The 22,811-nt window shown below is 40.2% G+C and overlaps 1 long non-coding RNA gene across 1 annotated transcript; it reads left to right on the plus strand.

Moving 5' to 3' along the window:
- The first annotated feature begins 17,408 nt into the window (after positions 1 to 17,408).
- On the plus strand, positions 17,409 to 21,394 carry LOC148217035 (uncharacterized). Its single transcript, XR_015797857.1, has 3 exons — positions 17,409 to 17,426; positions 20,545 to 20,669; positions 21,309 to 21,394. It is a non-coding gene; the product is annotated as an uncharacterized LOC148217035 (long non-coding RNA).
- The last annotated feature ends 1,417 nt before the right edge of the window (positions 21,395 to 22,811 follow it).

Genomic DNA, 22,811 nt, shown 5'->3' on the forward strand with positions numbered 1-22,811 from the left:
AGAGAGTTGAAGTAGATGGTTCACATGGTTCTAAAATATTTATAGCTTACCACATTCTTCAAGGACTTGGAGTTTTAAACTTTCAGATAGGCAAAAAAAGAAAGGAAATAAGAGCAGCCTGGCATGAGAAATGAAGATTATCTGCCTCCTATGTTTTGTTTGTTGAGATGGTTTGATGTTAGATTACAGTTTTGTAAACAGGGAGAAAAGTCAGATAAAGCTGAATTTCCTGTGGGAATTCACCAAATGAATATTTTAATTAGAAAATAAGATAAACAAAAAAGAAGTGGGAGAAACAGAGGGAAATATAAATATCCTTCAGTCTTTGATTTCTCTCTTTTATGAGATTAGCTTTACAAAGTATCAGGCTTGCAAATTTGGTCTCCATGAATTCTTCCCCATCTAGCTGAATTTAACTGAGTTCAAGAAGAACTTAGCTGAAAAGACAATAAATAAATTCTAACACTAGATTCCAATGCATCACTGAAATCAAGAGTACAGAGGAATAAAAATACCTAGTGCTAACTTTTGTGCTATTATAATGATGCACATAATGTATATTTCACATAGGGCTCCCCAGAACAGCCCCCATTCAGGTACTGGTTGGATTCATTTCTACTTATTTCAGTAAAGCAGCTGTGTCATGGGTCCTCAAAGGAATAAAAAGCCTAGAGAAATAACAATGTAATCCTCTATGGGAAAAGACATTTCATAACTTAGAGTCACTATTGAAATGACCTTTTCACACATGGCCACACTCCATAACTGATTTCAGTATGAAAAATGTTGAGATAACCTGGTTGTAATCCTTCAGATCTTCCCATTCATATTTAGCAAGCCATACTTATGTAGGTAGAATCAAATTCACTAAGAATGTCTAGAGTCCAAAAAGAACAAACAAAACATATTAAGTAAACTACCTGTGTGGGTAGGAATCCTACTCTCTGAGCTTTCTATCCTCATGATGGGGGAGAGGAAAAGAAGAAAAGAAGGATTTTCTTGTGTGAACAGGCTGAAAAGGAGAACCTAAGAGTCTCCCAATCAGGAGAAGTAGCACCAAAACAAAGAAAAAATCAACTGGGTATCCTTTGCTTGCTTGCTCTCTCTACTTAGAATGTCCTGAGTAGCTAATACGTACAAGTCAATGCTTCTGCCCTGCAAAATCGCTTCTCATGGACTTGGGCACCAATTCCAAATTCCTGTCATTTCTTGGAAAATGTGACTGCAGTCCCTCAGTAGCAGCTTGGTCAAGCTATCTGCTACCATCTCTTCTGTTGGATAATACTTCACCTCAAAAAGGGTCCCTCTGTTGTGTTTCTCATACATAAAGGTGCATTGGGTTGACATACTTTCTCTGAGACTATTCCATCTGTGATAAAGGAATATATCTTCAGTTGTCTTCATAATATCTCATTTGGCTTCAGCCTATCAGTTTCAGAATCTGGAACAGTTGTCTAGTCACTGAAGTTCTTGGTGTGCTTGAGTTGATGATATACACTGCTTCTGTGAATGAGAAGGCAACAGTGGGCTATTTCTGGATGGCCTGATCATTTCAGCTCCATGGAAGGACAAGTGCTTTTTTAGACTTACTGTCTGTTCTATCTTCAGTTCAGTACACATCTGTGTAGCCTATCTGTTTGAAATTACTTCTTCCCAATAATCTGAATTGCATATATGCTGTCACTTTTAGATACCTTCCTGGTCTTTTGACCGTAGTCCAATCATTTTTGGTGTCCTATTTTAGGCTGAACATGCACACATGTTGGTAGTGAGCAATTTGCTTTTATGTTTGCAAGCATTTATAGGCAGCAGCAGAAGACAGGGCCCTGGCAAATGTGAGCACACACATGTGCTAGAAATGTTAAACAGGAAAAAAAAAAGAGTCCTGCCTGAGAATCCATGTACAGGTAAGCATAGTCTACAGCAGTGTTTCTCAACCTTAGCAACTTTAAGATGTATGAACTTCAATGCCCAGAATTCCCCAGCTAGCATGCTATCCACACATTTTAGCATTGCCAAGGTTCAGAGGCAGTCTGATGGTTCAGGCATCATGGAAAGATAGTGTCAGGTTTAGCCCAAAGAACTCCAAGAGACAATGCAAATTCAGTTCTACTGTGTTTATTAGCTACAACCTCTAGACAGAAAATCTCCCCAGACTGAAACCGAGCTCCCAAGCTAGCCAGCCACAACACCGTGAATTCCTCAGGGAGGTGCCAGCCTCATCCTCTTGAACTTCCCACGCTCCTCCGGTGAACTAAGAACACACTTATCTCCCTGAGCCTGGCCTTCATAATTCCATTCCATCACAGATAGTCAGCAGCCAGGGTCAAAGATCCAAGATTTAGGAAACATATGGGATTCAGAGACATGAATGCATGTAGCCACGGTTGGAGTGTTTGTTCCCAACAAGGGCTGCACAGGTAAGATCTAATGAAGCCATTGCCACTTTAGATTGGTGTACTTCCTTTAAGATTCCTACAGCAGTGTTTGGCTTTGCTGCTGTGACTACATAGAGAAGCTCCCCAATTGCATTTCTGTTCTGATTATTATTTGGTAGAAGATCATCATTTTTATCCTGTTGTAGGAAATTTGCCTCCATGGATACTAACTTCTTTGGTTTCTATTAATCCTAGATATTTCAGAAAGATCTTTAACTTCTGCTTCTGATTATGAAGGTAACAACCACTCCTTTCTCCTCCTATTTGAATATCAAAATAGGTGATGATAGGTGCTTCACAATCTTTTATTTTCTTTATCCTAACAGTATATAATCAAATCATCTACATAAGTCAGGATGAAAGTCAGTCTATCATTACTTGGCATTCCTTCAAAATCTTGCAACATGAAGATTATTTATGTTGTTACTGCTTTGGCAGTATAAAAGAATCTTTCAGGTAGAATTCTCATACTATTTCTTGTTAAGTTCTGTTCATTAAGCTCCATTTTTGTATCACTTAGCTCATTTAGCTAATCTTGGCTTGGTCAAAGTTTACAATGAAATCTTCTTTAGGCTGTTGCTGTCTTGACTTTATGTTTGGTCCAATAGCTGGCACTTCATTCACATTTATTTGCTTCTAATTAATGTATGCCATGCTGTGGATCTTGATAACCTGTGGCAACATTCAGGATTATAAACCTTTATGGCCTTGTGTATATCCAATACACAGCCCTTCTCTGTACTACAACTCAAATAGGTTCTTTTTACCTTTGGGATGTCCTGGATCAAATATTGTTCATATTGAATTTATTCATATCTCATAGTTCATAGCTATCACTTCTGAAGCTTTGGTAGGTAGACTATTCAGCAGATAAGTGGCAGTCATGACTCTTGTCCAGAACTTGCTTGATAGTTCTGCATCCAGAAACTTGTCATCTCCATAAGAAAATGCTTCTTTCTCTCTACTGTTCTGTTCTGCTCAGAAGCACATGGCAATGTTTGCTGGTGTTTAGCACCCTCTTTCCAAAAGTATCTTCCAACATCATTCATTATGTACTTGCTTCCATTATCTGAATGCAGAATCTGAGCCTACAGTATCTTCCAAATGGATTACTGATTTTTGCGAAGTCCTTATTAACTTTTTCCAGCATTTGGCTTTTCTGATTAATAATATAATGTAGGATAAATCTGGAGAAGTCATCAATAATGTCAAAAGATATTTGTTCCCTTTTGAGGTTTTAATCTTCACATTCACAGATATCACTGTGAATCATCACTGTATTTCTCTTTCAATGTGCTGAAGAAAAGTTAGTCTGATTCCTTTTACCTTTACACAACATACTGTATACATTCAGATTCTACATTGTAAGGATCTATCTTTAGGCTCCTTGCTGAATCTCCCTTCCCTAGCTGAGATATTGCATTCAATTTTCTAGGAACTGGTGTTCAAACACTTATTACATGAGCATTGTTTTGCAGTTTTAGCCATTTCAAACACATAATCCATTTCAAATAGGCTACTGTCCTTGAGACTTTATTTTATAAGGCACTCTTCTTAATTTATCAAAACAGTGTTCTCCTTTAAACTTTACTTTATAGCCTTTTCCAGTGGCTGATATTAAACTAGCATTTACTATTGGAATATATAAGCTATTTTAAATAAACTGTTCAATTGTTTTCTCTTTTTCCTGTTTGCAATTCAGTGTTGTAGTTCCTTCGCCTTTGGCAAAAATTCATTTTCCCATTTACTAGATACGGTAAATTGGAATTTTGCAATCCATGTCTAGTTCAGTTAAAAAAAAAAAAAACTTTTTAAAATGAATTAATTACACTAGAGTTAGTTTGGATTGCTTCATAATGCTTTTCAGGGTTAGCACCAAAACCTATTTATGTCAACATAGTAAAAATTCCACTGACTTTATCACTCTGCTCCCTATATTTCCTATGTATGTTGCCCTTTGATGGATTGTCCTGTGTGGAATGTGGTTTGATTTTCTTCTCATTATCAATTGTGGAGGGTAACTTTGTATCTTCCCTTATTATTTATAGAGCATTCACTACAGCTTCAGAATGTTCTGGGAGGTTCTTAGCATTAAACCAATTAAAACTGCTTCTAGTAGAGTCACTGTTTGAGCTCCTAGCTGGCATGATACCACTAGCATCTCACTGATGTGCCTAGATAAGCTATTTCCTTCTTTCTGCCTCTTATTAGAGAGACTCATAGCAAGAAGCATTTTAGAAATGATTGACTTTTTCTCATAAAATCCATTCATCATTTCTCACATCTTTGCATTTCTCTTTTTTAGTGAAACAAAGTTGAATGCCTTCCTATCAGCATTGTTTTTCCATCAACTCTATCCCAACCCTTTTGCTTCTTTCCTGGTTCTGCAAGTCACCGAGCTTGCAAGATGCTGCTGACTCCTTGGCTTCTTAGAAGCATTTCCATTTTAAACAACCACAGCTCAGATCCAAAATCTTTCTGTTTCTCAGTTTCCCAAGAACTCCATCTGAATACTCTCCCCTTTCTTTCACCACTCTTTAAAGTATGCACATAGTTCTGCAATCATAACTGTTTTGTAATGAAAAGGTTGAAATAATCCTTGTTGAAATTTTCAAGATAAGAGCTAAAGGCTTGGGAAAAGAGTCCAACTCACTAACCCTATCCAGAAACAGAGTTTCTGTCTCGTGGTTGGAAGAAAGAAAGTACTCCTTTTGAGGAAAGCAGGCTGAAGGGAATAGCCTAAGTCTTTCAATCCAGGAAAAGAAAAGAGAAAGACAAAGAGAAGAAGAAGAAAGATGGGGTGCCTTGCTTGCTATTACTGCTCCTAATTCCTCTTAGTGGTATACAAGATAAAGATGCAGCTTTGGAAGCCTTGATTCTTTGCATCTCCAACAACTTGGTAAGATTACATAGCCTAGCCTTTTACAGACTCTCTGGGTCTCATTACAGAGATGATGGGAGTTGAAGTTCAATGTATTTGGAGGGCAGCAGGTTGAAGAAGTCTTGTATAGATACCAAGAGAAAAAGATGATCCTTCACATACTGAGGTTTCCAGCAATGAAATTGGACATATCTGTAAAATAGACCAGGAGCCAATGGAAAACTCAAAGCACCGATGTAATAGTCTCATGAGCTTCAAAGGGGAGGGGAAAAGACTGAGGAGCTTCTGGAAGTTGACTAGTCCACCCTTTCCTTTTCCCTCTGAAAGCACCTGCATATATCTGTCAAGGTCATCTTCTGACTCTTTACACCTACTTTCAGAAGGAAAAGGAAAGTGGAGTGGATCTGGACCATGAGTTGAAGGAAAACTCTTTTCATTCTTTCTAATTTGCCAATGGTCAGTTTTTAACTCCATAAAGTTAAGTTGGGCATGTATATCCTTGTCAGGTAGTTCTAGTTTGGTGTGATCTGACTAGCCCTTCAAATAAGCAGACAGTTGTGCTGTCATTGCTTCATAGTCTATATCTTCCTCAAGACCCTTTAATCTATCCAAGGTAGCATAGAATGTCCATGCATTATATGGCTATGACCAATTCACACCATAGCTACTTAAATCCTAAAGTTTTCTGATACTGAGAAGGCCAAGATACAGCCTGATCCAAAGAGATCTCAGAGTTCTCTGCTTGTACTAAATTTCTTGGGGATCCTCCATTTTGAAGACGTAATCATAGGATCAGCAGCTGTTTAGGCCAGCTAAGCTACAATTCTTTTTTATCTTGTCATTCTTTCAATCTACCCATTGATTTCACCGTGTCATTATCATCTCTGCAGGATTGTAATCTACAAAATTTGGGGGCTTTTTATTTTGAGATTTAGGGGTGGCTGCACCGAGACCAAAGTCAAAAGGTTTGGGATCTTATATAACAGTAGATAGGAGGTAAATTGGGCTATTTAAATAGTTTCAATAATCAAATCCCACCCACTCACTCTTACATACCATTCCTCAGCCAGGCTGATCGGGCATTGGTTAAGATTTGTGGAGAAGACACTACATGCAGCAGATAGACAATCTAGATCAGAAGTCTTCCAGAAAACTTCATGATTCCATCCTGCTTTTGTTTTTCATAATGGTCTGCACATTCTCACAATCTTGGCTTCTAAGTGAATCCTCCCTTCCTAGTGGAATTTACTATTAAACAGCTTGTCTTTCAATACCTACTCCCTCGTCCAGTGGATGTTTCCAGTCACTCACTCACCTAGATGCCTTTTCATTTCTCACTGACTTAAAAAGATTGATCTTTTGTTGTCATAAACTGGTCTCTGCTTTCCCATGGTCAGAAATGGTAACTTGGGTCATTTATAACAATCTACATTCCCAGTACAGTATATCCATAAGTCAAAAGAGTTCAGAAGGAATTTACTTTAAACAATAAGCTTATTTTGGAATATAAGAAAATATCATGGAAGGATATGACTTAATGTTGCCTGAATAGTGAGAGTCAAGATTTCAGATCTTCATTCTGATGAGGTTACAATAGCAACCACTTGCTTAAATGTTGCATTTATTTCATTAAATTTATTATAACCGTCCATTCCAGCATGTTGTATTCCTTATAGAGAATCATATACTGTATCTGTCTCAAGCTTTCCTTGCATGCTAGAGTATCCCACATATTCTTTTGAAGCCCTATGTCTTAGAATTTGCAACTTCTTGTATAATAAATATTTATTTGTATATTATTTGTATTTATATGTATATTTGTATAATAAATATTTATTATACTACTGTTTTATTGACAATAAGGTAGTAAATCAACCAGTCATAGTAAAAATGAGAAAACTCACACATTTAGCATAACCTGGGTACTAGCCATCCTTGTATGCTTTTTGACATGCCAACTTGAAAGCAAGAAAAGAGAGAGGAGACAACATCAAAGATGAAAGTAAAATCAACATTTTCACAATAGGCAGAAGTCATTGATATCCTAAATGCCTGTACCTGAAGGGTGAATTTAGAAAAAAAGGGCAGATGCAGCAATCAGGAACAGCAAAATAGAGTGGAAAATAAGCTCATTTAGAAAAGACACTCAGACCCAGGTTAGTTTCCACATGAGCAGGAAAAACAATTATTTTCAGAGCAGAAGATTTATCTATTTAATTTTGAAGACAATCAACAGCCAACAAAACCTTCATAGCAAAGAAAAGGCATTGAATTATGCTACAGTGAATAGTCACCTCCTTAGGCATTACCTTCCATCATGGGTGGCCACAAAAGGGTAAAATAATTCAAGATGGCAGTCACAACCATGCATTTCTGGCTGCTATCTTGACTTTTTTTTACCCCCTCCTTAAGGACACCCTCACCTTCCATGCAACTATAACTGCATGGAGGGAAAAATGGGAAGGCACTAACCTAGCCTTGGTTCCGTCCTCTTTGATTCTCACTGGTCCTGCTGTATTTGGAAGGGTTTGGTAAATGGGAGCCTGTTGCCAACATGCCTATAAGTAGCAAATCCACTGCTGTACCTCAAATACCCAAAGATGAAACTCTCAAAGGAGCTTCCTAGAATCCTTTCTCTCTCTCTCTGTCAGCAGCTCAGTTCCTTCCCTTCCCTTCTTCAAAAAGGTTTCATCGACATCTCCAAACCACAGGACAAGGAGGCCATGCTTTTCTGTGTCCTTATGATGTTACCTCTGTCTAATCTCCTACCCACAGCTAAGGAGGCAGCTTAAAGTTGTCTTCTGCTGCTCCAGTTTCCCCTCTTTTCCTGACTAATTTGTCACTCTTGACACAATATACCTGCCTTATTGATGATGTGACTGATGATGCAATTAGGGGATAGGATCTGCCCAGCTCCAGTTAGCCACATGCTAATTTTGGCTTGGATTGCAGGAGAGATGGGACACCTAACACTTGTCCACAGAATGCATGCTCTCTAAAGCACTTGGCAGAACTTAAGTTCAATTGATAAGCATGAACATTGTTTTTTAAACATGAGAATGACCCTCATGGTTGTTTTAGAGTTTGGGAATAATTACTGGACTTAAAATCTTGTTGCAAAGGTCTGTAACTGGAGGCTCTAAAGGAAGAGAGGAAAGAGGAAGCTCCAGAGAAGGAACAAACAGGTAGTCATCTGTGGGAGGGTGAAGAAGTTGCTGTAAACCGTGGAGAGTCAAAATTATGGACCAAAGTGTAAGGAACAAATGAAACTTAGGAGTTGGGAGAGATGTAGTGTGGTGGAGTGTTATGGATTCTTTTTTAAACTGTACCCAATTAGATTGACCCAGACTCAAGAGAGCCACAAAAGCACTGGACCCTGGACAGGTGGTTTCTTCATATCTCCCTATAAGGGTTGGGGGGATGTTTTATTTTGTAGCAAAAGTGATATGCGAGTACTTCCTATGTTCTGTTCTACTGTTATCTCTATACTACTACTATGATAATAACTATATGCCGTTACTCTTCACTTACTATTACTATGACAATGTTTATAAAATATACTATTACTATTCAATATACTATACTCTGTTACTGTTACCTATTACTGTATTACAATTACCTATATACTATTGTTAGCAAAATTTGAGAGTTTCTGACTCTCCCCAATTAGGATTCAGTCTGGCAGAAGATCAAACACGAAAGTACCAGCTGAGATTTTAAAGTTTTATTGAAAGCTTGCCAATTGAGTCAGCTGGGGTCTCCCCTTAAGGCAGAGGAGAACCCCTCCCACGCCCAAAGAAGACAATTTTATACATGTTTCTTACAAAGAGATACAGCAATTAACAAACGATTGGTTGAAATTGGCATAAGTTTTGGATCCTCCTTATTATTGGGGGAAATTTATCTTCCTGATGACCTATTGGATACTAGTCAGAGTTCAGGGCACCCCCCTTTGTCTTTATGGCCTCGACCCTTATGGAGACAGGATGTCTGAATGAGAGAAATGTGTGAACATTCATGGATGTCTCTGTCTGGGTTATCCCTTTGGTTTTCAAAGGTAAAGAAGGAAAGATGATGTGTGAGAGAAATGTGTGAACATTCATGAATGTCTGTGTCTGTGCTATCCCTTTGGTTTTCAAATGTAAGGAAGTGAATATGATGGAAACTAAAAGCCCTTTTTCATAAGGTTTCACTATGCTCTGTACTATTATTAGTATGCATCAACATTTCTTTCTTAAGCCTGTTCTATCTTGTCCCCTCTCTCTGAGATTTCTTCTTTTTCTGTTAATGACCAGCATGTAGAGCTCTTGCACCTTTTTTTACATTGTGTTTTGTCTTGCTGGGCCTCTATACTTCTTTTCCTTTCTTTTGGACCATCCATGCCTTCTGAAGGAAAAACACCTTCTTTTGTTTGGCTGCTGTACTCAGTTTGCAGGTGGCTGCACAACTCCAAAGACCTATTTCCTCCCACACCTGTGTCAAGGTTGCAGCTTTATTGGCAACTCTGCCGTGCTGACACTGAAGGGAAGGCTCAGATGGGAGGGAAAGAAGGCAGCACGGGGGCCTGCAGTTTTGCTAAGCAGCCTCCTGTTCCCAGGGAGGAACAAAAGCCTTGAGGCAAGAGTTCAGCTGTTTGGGGGAGGGGGAAGGAAGGAAGAGTGTTAAAAGGTGGTAGGGCTTTGGTTGCACAGCTGTACCTTTCATTTTTACTTTTACACACACACACACACATACACAGAGGATACCACTGGTAGATAGAAACAACCTAAAGAGATAAAGACCCAAACTAGGAGACCTTCTTCTTATCTGAACTAGGAGGGGGAAATGTGATTTGTGGGTAAAACAAAGAGGTAGAAGAGAGAAAGCGAAAATGCAATATTTTGCTCAGCAGGGGTTCCCTCTCTGCAAGAAAGGGAGGAGGAGAACCCTGATGCACAAGAGAACAAGAGTTTCATTCGGCAACAGCAAGTGGCCATGTCACTAGAGGCAGAAAATGATTAAAAGTTGTTGGGGCTGGAGTGAGAAAGGGAGAAAACAGAGTGTAGACCCAGGCAGGGCAAAGAATGTGATCAGGGACAGCAGGGATTGAAGAGAAATGCAAAGAGTTTGAAGTCGATTGGCAGCAAACAGCTAATTTCGATTGAACTTTGCTTTAGAATTATTGTGCCTTTAAAATGTACTATGCCTTTAAGATTGCTCAGCATGTAGCAAGTGTTTCAAGGCAACTCTGGGGAGTTAGCAAAGGGGTGAGGTCAATCCCACATGGCACCCTAATCTACTTTGTCTCCCTTGCTGATACCAGCTGAAAATGAATCTGTCTTGAGAAATCACTGTCTGGATTTCAAGCTTTGGCCATGATCTGGCCAGGTGTTCTATCTGAGTGGCAGTTACCATCAAAGACAATTGGTAGACTCCCCTGCTTCTTTATCCCTTCCCTAAGGTATCAGGGAAGCAAACAAAAGCTTTCCTTCCTGTGGATATAAGGTTTCTATTTGCATGAGTAAACAACACCCAATAGTCATGGAATCCTTGGAGGACTTATATTCAAATTTCCTGATCAATGCAGGAGTTGCTTGCTCACCCTGAGTGGTGTGGTGGGAGAAACACACACACACACACACCCCAATATTTCACCTTTCTTACTGTCAATTCAGCCAGAAGGAGGAACTGGCAAACTCTTGTCAATTTCACCCCAGCCCTTGCACTCAGTCAGAGAGATGTCTTGATCTCCACACTTTGCTTTACAAACTTGGTTAGAAAACACCAACAAACCAAAAATGTGACCGAATTCTAGTTCAGGAGAACTGGGAGACACATCTGTGTGCTGGGACAGAAAGATGCAATTTTCTTTCCCCCCTTCTTTACAATTGTCAGGCAGAGGTTTGGGGGCTGTTTGCTTGTTTGTTGTACGCACCAGTGTGAGCACATAAATGTACACATATATCTAACAGGATCCTTTTCTCTCTCCCCCCTACCCCTTTCTCCTTTTAGCAGTCATCCCTTCTCCCTACTGGCCATCCCCAATGTTCTGTCCCTCTGCCACTTAACTGGAGGTAGGTCATTTTCGTAGGGCTGATTTCAAAGAAAAACGAAAAGGAAAAAGGAAAGGTTCAGTGTTTCCCCAGTTCTCCAGTGCATAGATTAAAACACCTGCCATCCAAAAGAAAAGGTTTGCCAGTTTACTGATCCAACAGCCCAGGATGAAGGGCAGTGACCAGTGACTAAGGGGGCCGGGCTGTGCTTGCCACAGCATACCTTAGCCAGTTGGAATGGGAGCAGTGCAATGAAGTTCAGCAGACAGATCACACAGCACCACCTGGGAATCTCAAAGGAAAACCACTGGCAGTTTATTGCTCTTTCAACAGTGCCTTAGTTCTGTATTTAAGGAGCATATTTTCTTGACACCTAGACATTGATATATAGGTGCTGAAGCTAACTGGTGATGAACCAGTCAGGATCAGTTTTAACCTATCTTCATTATTTTCACGTTTGGCCCTACTGGTTGATTAGTCATGGTGTAAAGCAACATACTGATAGTTACAGTTAATGAACTTCCCCAATTATTGAAATAAAAGAGCAATGAAGATATTCCAGATGCTTGCACATTTAGCATAAATAGGGCTGGGGTTCTACTGTTTGCTAGTGAATACCCCATTATCTTAGTACAATTGAGTTTCTGCCACATTCTGGACAGGATTTTCTTGCAGATTCTTGTACTTTCTTCCCCATACCTCTTCATTCTATTTTTTCCACTCTTCAGATTGTTCTTTGTTCACCTAACAAAAAACCTTTATATTTTGTAAGAATGTCTCCCTTTTAGAGACTTTGGAATTAAGGTTTGAGCAGCATTTCCTTACGTAAATATTTTCTTTTGTAAAGTCACAATGTATGTCAGGTTTGTCATTCCCCCCCTCCCCCATTTTAAAGCAATTTATGTAGTATTGCCTTGATATTAAGCTCATTTTCAGAAATGGACATTGTCTTTTTTTCCAGATAAAAGAAGTTTAATTAATGTCATCAAAAGAGAAGACGTTGGGCCTCGTATGAATATTTGATTTCTTTCAGAAACCAGCTTACGAAGGTTCTGTTGCAGACATTCTCCTTCCAATAGACTAAATGCATTTTTGTAGCTTTTCAGTGCACAGCCCATCTTAACAGAAATGTCTTTCTTTTATTTCCTTATCGCTGAAATAGTAATCTGCTGCTTGAAAAGCTTTTGGAGTGATGGCAGACTTTCAAAGGTCTTTATATGGATTTGAATTCTCCCCCTTTCTCCAACAAAGGCTCTGTGCTTCCAGCCACTGTTCATCGACTCCACAGCAAATGGAGAAAAGAACAGAATCTAAATCTCAGTGGGAATTTGATTATTGTGTTTACAATGTTTATAGAGCCTTTTCACAGAACCATTCTGGAGTGTTTTGAAATTGATGTGTTCTGCTCTTATGCTCAGAATGAAATAAGACATGTACATCCCAAAGATGGAAGATGAAATATCTTCCATTAAACACACAAAGAAATATTCAGTATCCAACTTTATTTCTTCCTCCTATGGAACTAGATTAAACTAAGTTTACATTGCAGTTTCTTTTGGTGTTCTTCGTGCAACTTAATCCACTTAATGAAAATCCTACTAAGCAAATAGAAACTTAACGTCAATTAACACATTCTATGCTTTCATTAATTTAGTGACTGGATTTATTTTCCTCCTATAAGCACTCAAGGCATCTTACAATATTTGCATTCTTCTCTGCTGTATCCATTCTGCTTGTGGGGAGGGGCAGACAAATCAGTTTATTTCCAGACTGAGTTGTGTGTATATGGCAGGACCGGGCAAGTCCTGCCCAGTTTGCTTCTTTGTCAGATTCTCAGCTTTGTAAAGAGCCCAACCTGCTTTATGTCAGCCTGGAGGTCGAGGAAACCTAACTTTTCTGAATCCTTGAACATTAATTGGGAAAAAAATACAATCCCATTATCTGAGAAAAACAGAAACATCTGTAAGATTCATTTTTATCAGAAGGAGATTATATTTTCAAGAAAGTTCAACTCTTATTAAATAGAAGAGGCATGCCAAACAATACAGAAATTGGTGCAGAGGCTTTTGAACTATTCATTCAAAGGGCTCATCGTTTATTTGTTGCTTTGCAAGAAATCTATATGAAAGTTGGATGTCCTATAAATAGATGATTTAGGGATTTGTAAACCATGTTCTTTTAAACTCTGATATCATTTTTAACAAGTAAATGTAACTGTTTTTGTTTTCATACTAAGGGCATATCCACATTTACCATTTAAACTGTTCCTGTCCTGTGTTCATACCACCTAGATCCTAAGTCAATTTTTTAAAATCCTATCTGGACTGAGACATCATAGTAAGTTTACAATGTATTCTATCCATACTGCAGGTTACTACATCCTCCTGTTGGACAATTCTCCTGCTGTATACATGCACAAAGTTAAGTTTCTATATACAAGATTAAAGCAGCAAAATGTAGATACCTGGAAACACAAAAAACAGCTTGAAAAGAAATCTTTTTTTTCATCATGGACTTCCTCTGGTATCACTGCTGACATAGCAAGTACTACCTACTCAACAGAATAAAAATTGTAATTGCAAAAAACATGGCTGAGTTTCAAGCCAGCAACTTTCTCTATGCTCAGTAAAGCTCATGGCTAGAGAGCTACTTCAGCTATGCTGTTAAAGAGAGGTATAAAACCTAAAGTGAATTAAAGAGAGTGAACGTTAAGCTTTGGCTATGTTGAAGAAATGGTCTGTCTTCTACAAAATAACCAGTGTACTGTTATGGTAGCCTGTAACAAAATGAAATATTCTTTCCTAAACAGACAGCAGCACATGTGGTGACATTAGAGAGAAAAGTGTACATTGGATGTGGCCCAGACAAATACACCCAAGATTGCTTTGATGGTGAACAGAGGAAAAACAGAGGGTGACGTGGTCCATTTCTAACCTTCAGAAATGTTTGATTGCCTCTCTAGGCAATGGGCCAACTGGGCAATATGGAGAAGTCCACATCTGCTGTAAAAATGAATTCAGCAATGAGGAATATCTTTGGCAAACCTAAGGAGCTTTGGAGGGGTGATTGGCAAGAAATAATTATAATGTTTTGGAGGAGTCAGAAATAATTGAGGCTGGGGAGAAGTATAAGAGAGCAATTCAATCATTTTTGCCTTAAAAGAAAATATTGTCCTTAAACTAGTCAGGTAGATTACACAGCCAAGAAATGTGTTCTGACTTCCCTGGATGGGAGATGGGAAATGGTGAAGGAACAAATTAATCATGCAATGTTTTTTTCTCAAATTCTCTTCAACCCTTTCCCCCTAAGAAGTTGTGATTGGACAAAAGGGAATGTAATCTAATCAGAAGGATCACTCTGATTTGAAAGACTGATTTATCAGTCTTTAAATCTAATACTTTCACAGGAATTTGGCAAGAGAGTCTTTTCCAGCCTTGTGCCCTTTGAGAATGGATTTCAATTCCCAGAAATCCTAGTCCAGAAATCCCAACAAGTGAATTTTGGTACTGATTCTTTTTCAGTAACAGGATCTAGCACCAATACTTATTTTCTACCATTGTTGGGATACATGAGGGTGGCCATGTAACCCTTCAAAATGGTAAGAGGCAGATGTCTTCTCTGTATCTCCCAGTTCCAAAATGTAATAAAAGTGACTGATATTTAGCTATGTGGGCAGGTGGAAGATGCTCTCCCTTGCTAAATCTTGGGCCTAGTTTAAGCTGAGGAGGTTCCCAGTTTACTCCATAATATTTTCTGCATTTTAATGGATCGGATTAACTTCAGCATGGAAAGTGTAGAGAGTAAGGCTGACAGTGAGTTGCAATATCCCTACACAGTGGTATTGGATTGTAAGGTTCTCGGCTACCCAGAAAACTTGAAATCAATCAGCAGCACAAAATAAGAGACTTCAAGCAGGGACTTCTCTAAGCAGCGTTTTATTTGGTCAAGCAAAAGTCTGGGTGCTCACACCATGCACCAAGAGAGAGCAGGGTGGCACACCCTTGGAGACAAAACCACAGCCTTTTATAGTATTTTTAAAAGGGCAGAACTTATTACCATTATAATGATGAGTTTTACAACCAGTCAAAGAAACTTTAGCAGAATACATTATTCCCCGCCCTTGTTTGCTTATATTAATTTAAAGGAGTTCCCCCTAACTCTTATACCTTGTCAGTCCCTGCATACCCTTGTTCTGGGTCCTCCCTCCTCTTATCAGGCCTCAGACTTAGTCTCTTTGGGAAGAGTTTTCCCTATTATCTGAGCTAGCTCATCTGTGGTTAGTTGCTTCCTCTTGCAATTTCGCTAAGTGCTGTTAGTATTGAAGCTTGGCTCTAGAGAACTCTGTGCATGCTCTAAAGCTATGAAGTTAGCATTGCCAATTTAGATATTGCTTCATTGCCACTTTAGATATTGATCCTTTCAGGATTATACATCTTTGAGGAAAGATGGCCATTCAGCTCTGTGAACTGGGGGATCTGCCTAGCTCCTTTGAATCCCTCTCTGGTGCTTGACATGAGCATTGAGACAGACAGACATTAAGAAGTACTTTTCATCTGCCACTGAGTTAGCATTGTGGAACTTCCAGCTGCAGCACATCCATTATCTGTGCCAATGCACTTTATCCACTGTAAATGATGTAATAATGATAAAGACTTCGCTAAAGATGACAAGCTGTGCTGTAGGTTTACGATGCAGATTTTTCACTTTAATTCCTTTTATTGTTCTATTTGTGCTTTCATGCAAGGTAGAGCAGAGGCTGTTCAAACATCTTGAAAGACAGTGGAAAAGGCAGAAACAGCCAACATGCAGAAAGTCAGGGGGCTGATGAATGTGTTCCCTCTGCCTGACAATACTTATCTCTGTAGCACACAACTGGCTGAATATCATTTTGCAACCAATGCACCCATGCTGAAGTATGGGTGCTTCAACACCATGGGTGCTTAATATGTGTTTTGTCCATTGCTATGATTTTAGCTTGATTCAGACCCACTCCATAATGGCCTACGTCAATTTCAATCTGCCTTATGTAGGTTTTCCTTGGTGCTCTGCACTGAACTTTCCATCAATGAGTCCATGTTCTCAAGGCTAACTTGTATGGGTAGTGAATGGGGTCCATTTTACAAATGTGCCCAAACCACTTCAGCCACAAGTTTTAAATTTCATTGGCCATTGTTGGCTGGTGGCAGATTGCTTGACAGATGGTTCCATTTCTTATGTGCTCACTCAGCTCATGGAGATATCTCCCCACCACCACCATCCTCTAGCAGGTCCCTGTTTGTGACAAATGGGTTGTCTCATTCGTCTGCCACAAACTGAAGCTGAATCATTCCACATTAAACCTGTTCAGGAACAGTGCTGAATGACGCAAGTCATAAGCTAATTACGCACACACATACTTATTTGTTCATCAACAAAGTGAGCTGTCATGCACTGAGAAGCAAGTAGCTGCTTTTAGCAGATTAGATATGTGTCCTAACCCAATTTCCTCCTGCTTCAATATATATGAGCTGATTACTGCCCTAATGCCACAGTGCTAATCCACTGTGAGCCAGCTTTGTTCCTGTTATCATTTCCCTTTGCTCTTTGGATGGAAGAAGTGCCATGCAAAGGAGCCAGCTTGCTGAGGCATTTCTGTCTCTTGCAATATTTCAGTGTGTACAGCTGGAATCGCATGATTTAAGAGGGAGAAAGTTTGCTGAAAACTCACAAATGTTGGGCATTTTGCAACAGTTCTGCCATGTTTAGGCCCTAGAGTTCTCCACAGCTGCCCCTCACTGCAGGGACATGGAGCCTATTCAATTGGCCCACCCCAGGCACCTGATGGACCCAGTGCAGTTTCAGAGGGAGCTTGGGTTTTTTCCCGAAGCTCTGGCACATGGTTTGGCAGAGGCCCTTGTTGCAGCTTGGAATGAGCAGGTGACAGGGGCCATGGACCAAATTGTGCCAATGTGGACTCTGTGTACGTGGATCTCACAGAGTGCTGTGGTTACCGAGCAGCTCCAAGAGATGAAGTGATAGAAGAGACACCTAGAGCACCACTGGAGGAAGACAAAGAATGAGGCCAACAGAGCACAGGTAAGGGCCTATATCAGGACTTACCTTGTGGTGATAACGGCAGCAAAGCATACTTAATTCTCCACCCTTATTGTATCTGCAGATAGCCACCCAGCAGCCCAGGTTTGGGTGACCATGTTTCTCCTACATAAGAAGGGGTGGGGGGAGCTCTTGCAGGGCTGCTGTGAAGAAAATTCTCAGCATTTGTCAGATAAAGTCACTCAACTTCACTTGGAGTTGGACTCTGGCTAGGCAGATCCTTTGGAAGTGACCAAGACACAGCTGAGCCCTGTTATCTGGGAGGAGCTTGAGCCAGTTGATCCTGAGGAAGTGGAGACAGGGTCCTTGTGGCTGTGAGTTCAGCCACCTGTGTTCTGAACTTATGTCCCTCTTGGTTGGTCAAGTCTTCCCAGGAGGTGGACTGTGGTTGGGTCCAAGCAGTGGTTAATATCTCCTTGCAGGAGGGGTGGTACTGCCTGCCTTGAAGGAGGCGGTGTGCCCCCTTCTCAAGAGGCCATCCTTGGACCCAACAGTGTTAGACAACTTTTGTCTAATCTCCAACCTTCCCTTTTTAGGGAAGGTTGTTGAAAGGGTGGTTGGTGCTCAGCTACAAAGAGCTCTGGATGAAGCAGATTGTCTGGAACCTTTTCAGGCTGGGTTCAGGCTGAGGCACAGCACTGAAACGGCATTGGTTGTGTTTGTAGATTACTTTTGGAAAGCTTGGGATGGAGGTGGTGTCAACCATTCTGGCCCTCCTGGACCTCTCAGTGGCTTTCAATGCCATCAACCATGGTATCCTTCTGGACTGGCTTTGGGGGTTGGGAGTGGGGGGCACTGTGTTACAGTTGTCCTCCTCCTTCCTCCATGGCTGGTTCCAGTCGGGGAGGAGAGATCAAGCCCTAGGCCCCTGCAATATGAGGTGCCTCAGGGCTCAAGTCTTTCACCTCTCTCTTTAACATCTACATGAAACCCCTGGGGGAGGTCATCCGACAGCAGAGAGTGCTGTATCATCAGTGTGCTGATGATACCCAGTTATACATCTCCACCCCTAGCCAGACAGGTGATGCTGTTGTGCCTGGGTGCCTGGAGGCTGTAAGGGTCTAGATGGGGAGATTCATCTTGTGAGCAAATTGTGCCCTTTCCTGGACTGGGAAGCCTTGCTCATGATGACTCATGCCTTGGTCACTTCCCATTTGGATTACCACAACACGCTCTACATGAGGCTGCCTTTGAAGACCACCCTGAAGTTACAACTGGTCCAACATGTGGTGGCATGCACAGTGATGAGCATCCCTAGGTTTACCTATGTTACATCCCTGTTGTGCAAGTCGCACTGGCTCCCAGTTTCCTTCCGGGTACAATTCAGGGAGCTGGTTATTACCTTCAAAGCTATATATGGCACTGGACCAGGTTATCTGCCTCTCCCTAAGGATATCTTCCCATCCTACCAGATCGGATAGGGTGGGCATGTTCCTGGTCCCCTCCTTTAAATCTTGCCATCTTGTGGGACCTAGGAAGTGTGCCTTTTCTGTGGCAGCCCCTGCCCTATGGAAGACCCTTCCCCCTGAAGTTCAGCAGGCCCCCACCCTTTTAAACTTCCAAAAAGCACTTTAAGACTTGGGTTTTCCCCCAAGTGCTGGGATAGGGTGAGATTGATGAGATGAACTTCTTGTGGGCTACATGTGAAAGTCTAGCAATGGTGCCAGGTCTTGTTTTGTTTTGGTTTGATTTTGGCTTTAATACTTGTGGTTTTAATATTTTTTTATTGTACATAGATCTTGTTTTATCTTTTGGTTGTGAGCCATCCAGAGTTAAATAATATAAAATAAATGTTTAAATGTTTTGTGTGTGCACATATGTGTATAAGGGTGTCTGTTTTGGCATCCATGCCATTGCACAGAACTCAGTTCCTGGAAAGGCTGCAGATCACTGGCCTATGCTAAACCATAGATAATATGTTGTTCATATTCTCCTCTTTTAATTTGATTTGGAGTGATATTTTTCTTCCTAAATACAGTCTTGTATCATATTGCCAAATCAAACTTTTGATATCTGGCTTTTTCCAAATCCCATCAGTGTCTACAGGACCAGTGTTCTTTCTCCCCTGATAAAAAAGGCAAGGTTGTATGCCCTGGATTAAATCAAGTTAATCTGATTTAACTCCCTTTTTAATTCAATGAAATTGTGACACAGTAAAATCGTATTTTCTGATTCCTGTCTTTTTTCCTGCATCTAAATGAAGAACTCCAAAGAGCTCATCAAAGTTTTTCTCGTAAAATTCATGTAACCTTGTCTTCAGTGTTATCTCTTCTTGCATTTCTTTCTGCAATTTACTTTTAGTTTTATCATATTTCCCCCTTGCTTTTATTATCTTTCATCTGCCACCACTTCCAAGGGCAGTTCAGAAGTTTTGTCTTATCTTGCCATCAGATTATTTCTTTCTCTTCTCATTTAAATATCTTGACTCCTTTGTTAAGGTTAGATAGAATCCAATTAAATAAAGACAGCAGGTGGGTGTTTTTAAGTCTTGGACTTTCAGTCTTGCACAGTAACTCATGCTAAGCACAGTTTAAATGAATGCAGTTTGCATGCAAGTACTCTGGACAAAGTCATCAGCTAAGTGTAATGTGCTAAATGTATCATTTCCAAGTTAGGAGAGTTGCCAAATTAAAATTTGAGACTTTATGTGCATCTCTGTTGACTTATCTTCTACTTCTAGTCCTCAAATCCAACGTGTGGAAAGCTTCAACTGAGGACAGGAACATTTATCAAAGGGTATTTTCACTCAAAATAAGTTTGCATGTACATGTTTGTCCCTCAATAATGCAGTATTTGTGTTGATTTGTTCTGAGTGGGACTATCCATATAGATTCAAAGCCTTCAAGTAAAACTTTGATATGGAATCAACATTCTTAGTTCAGAGTCAGTGCTAAAGCAAATGTGCTCAGCCAGAGCATCCAAAGGTGAGCATGTCCAACCAAATCCTTGGGTAAAGCTCCCAGGGCCTTCAGAAGCTGTGACCAAATTGTAATTTTTAATGTGATGGAAGGACAATGCTATTAAAGATATGTCTGAAGGGTGATTATACTTACATTTTAATTAAATAAAAATGTTAATATCAAATTTCTTTTTATCCTAGCCATACCCACTACTTTTGGAGTGCAGCTTTTGGTGTGCCAGTTAAAAGTCAACATCAGCCTCACTTCTGAAAAAGTTCTCTACCGTTCATTGCCATAGATAATAAGATTTAGAATTGAATTGCAGGTAAAATATAATCCTTAGTTATCCTTAGAGAAGACAAGACAGCTGTTTTCTTAACCACAGCCAATTAACACAGAAAATTGGGCCCTCAAATGTCCTGTGCGCTACATACTTCAAGCTTCTACTTCTGTACTATAATGTATGGATACATATCTATGCGAGGTTGTAGTGTTTCACGGAGTCCAAATGCTGCCAAAAGTGTAAAAAATACTGTTGTCCTGTGTAACTTACAGACATGATTGCTTTCAGTTCTCGTGGGACTGGAATCAACATAGTAAGCTGTCTAATATAAAGATCGTTGATCGATCTAGGCCAGCGTCAGCACTTTCTGGCACAGCTGCTCAGGCAGAATTCATGAGACTGAATAAGCAGCCTCCGTGGAGGGGGGAGTCAAAATGGCAGTCATCAGCATGCAATCAAAGTCCCGTCCCTTTGTACCTGCGTGTGAAGTTGACACATGTAGGGGTAGGATGTCTAAGGCATGATCTTGTCCACAACACGTGCCCCTGCCATGAATTTAGGACCAACTGCATTTGTTCTACCATGGGCCCCCTTCACATGAATGCCAGAAGCAGACAAATCTGAAAGTGATTCTTTGAGGAAAATTGGAAAGTGCTGTATATATTCTAATGTATTCTTCAGAAGAATCGGTACACCGAGACAGACGGGAAGGAAATGAGAAAGCAACAGCAGCAGCAACCCCACCCCGACCCCCCGACCAATTTTCCTGGCTTATATTTCAGCTCATAGCCATCCACTTATGTCTGAAAATCTGGACCTCTTGTTCCACTCCAAATAATATATCTGGTAGGTGTTATTATTGTATACAATGACACTACTTTATTCATAGAATTTTATGGAGAGTCCAAATGCCATTCACCTCCACTGTTGTAACACTTCAGCTTTTCCCGTTTTTGTCCTTTTTCCTTCCAGAGAAAACCGATCAAAGTCAAAAAGATGTAATAGCTGCCCAATGTCTTTTGAAGGCATTGTAATTTACTCAGGATCTGGACCTGGGCTGGTGCTCAGTGCGGACCATGGCCAGTGCAAGGCCTGACTGGTCATTCCTCTGCTTTTTGCCTTTCCTCTCCCTGCAAGGAAAGCGGGCCTTCCTGTCCAGCTCCTGGGTGGGCCAGACTACCAGCACCTGCCTAATCCTCTAGGAATTGTTCCTTCTTACCAGACCCGCTGCCTTTCCTTTGCTTTCTCAGATATCTGCAAACATGGATGCCTTCACACACACACACTCACACACCCTTTCCCACATTATTTCCTTTGACATTTGACCCCCTTTTTTATTTCTTCTTAAGCTACTATTGTTGCTTTTATGCTTCAGTAATCAAAGCAGCAGGGAGCAGGACTGTGGGGAGGGGTTGGGAAAGGAGGGAGACGTGCTTCACCCAGCCTGGGCAGAAACCCAAAGGGTGCCCTCTGGGAGGTGTTAGGGTAAAATAAAGCATCAGCTTCTAGGGGTGGGGATAGTTTTGTTTTGTTTTTTTGTTTTTGTTTTTCTTAATGGGCCATTGTTGGATCAACTGCAGGATTATTTTTTAAAAATGCAGAAAATGTAGCAGCCTGGCAACTCAGGATGAAATGGCTACTAGAAGGGAAGAAGCATGCAGCGCAAGTGCAAATGAGGTAGGAAAAGATTTGATTACTTCCTTATGTCAAAGAACCTCCTAGCAAATGGAAAGCTAGCATCTCAGGATAGAAAGGCTAAGGCTGTTTTCATTGCTTGTTGTGTTCATTTTCAGTTTGCAGGGGTTTTTTTGTATAGTCTAGGGAAAAAATGCAGCCTGAAAAAATATAATCCTCTCGATACATTGCCTTCTTTGTGTGTATGTGTGTGTGTGAATCAGGCTATGCAGTTGGAAAATTGGATAATCCTTGCTTTAGGAAAGTGTAAGCAACTTTCTCTAACCAAAATATAAGTGAAAGGCATAAACTTTAAGGAGAACAAAATAAACTTGCACACAGAAATGTAAGACTGAAAAATTAGTGTATATATATATATATATATATATATATATATATATTACTATAGCACATAATATCCTATCATGGCAGCTGTAGATTAAGGCTGAATGAACAATTCATCACAAAGAAATTTACTTAGCAAGCTGGTTATTTCCACTTCTATTTCTA

The sequence above is a fragment of the Python bivittatus genome, unplaced genomic scaffold, assembly GCF_059951505.1.
Source record: "Python bivittatus isolate LINGU-HERP-01145 unplaced genomic scaffold, Pbiv_v1 ctg000020_np1212, whole genome shotgun sequence".
Classification (NCBI taxonomy): domain Eukaryota; kingdom Metazoa; phylum Chordata; class Lepidosauria; order Squamata; family Pythonidae; genus Python; species Python bivittatus.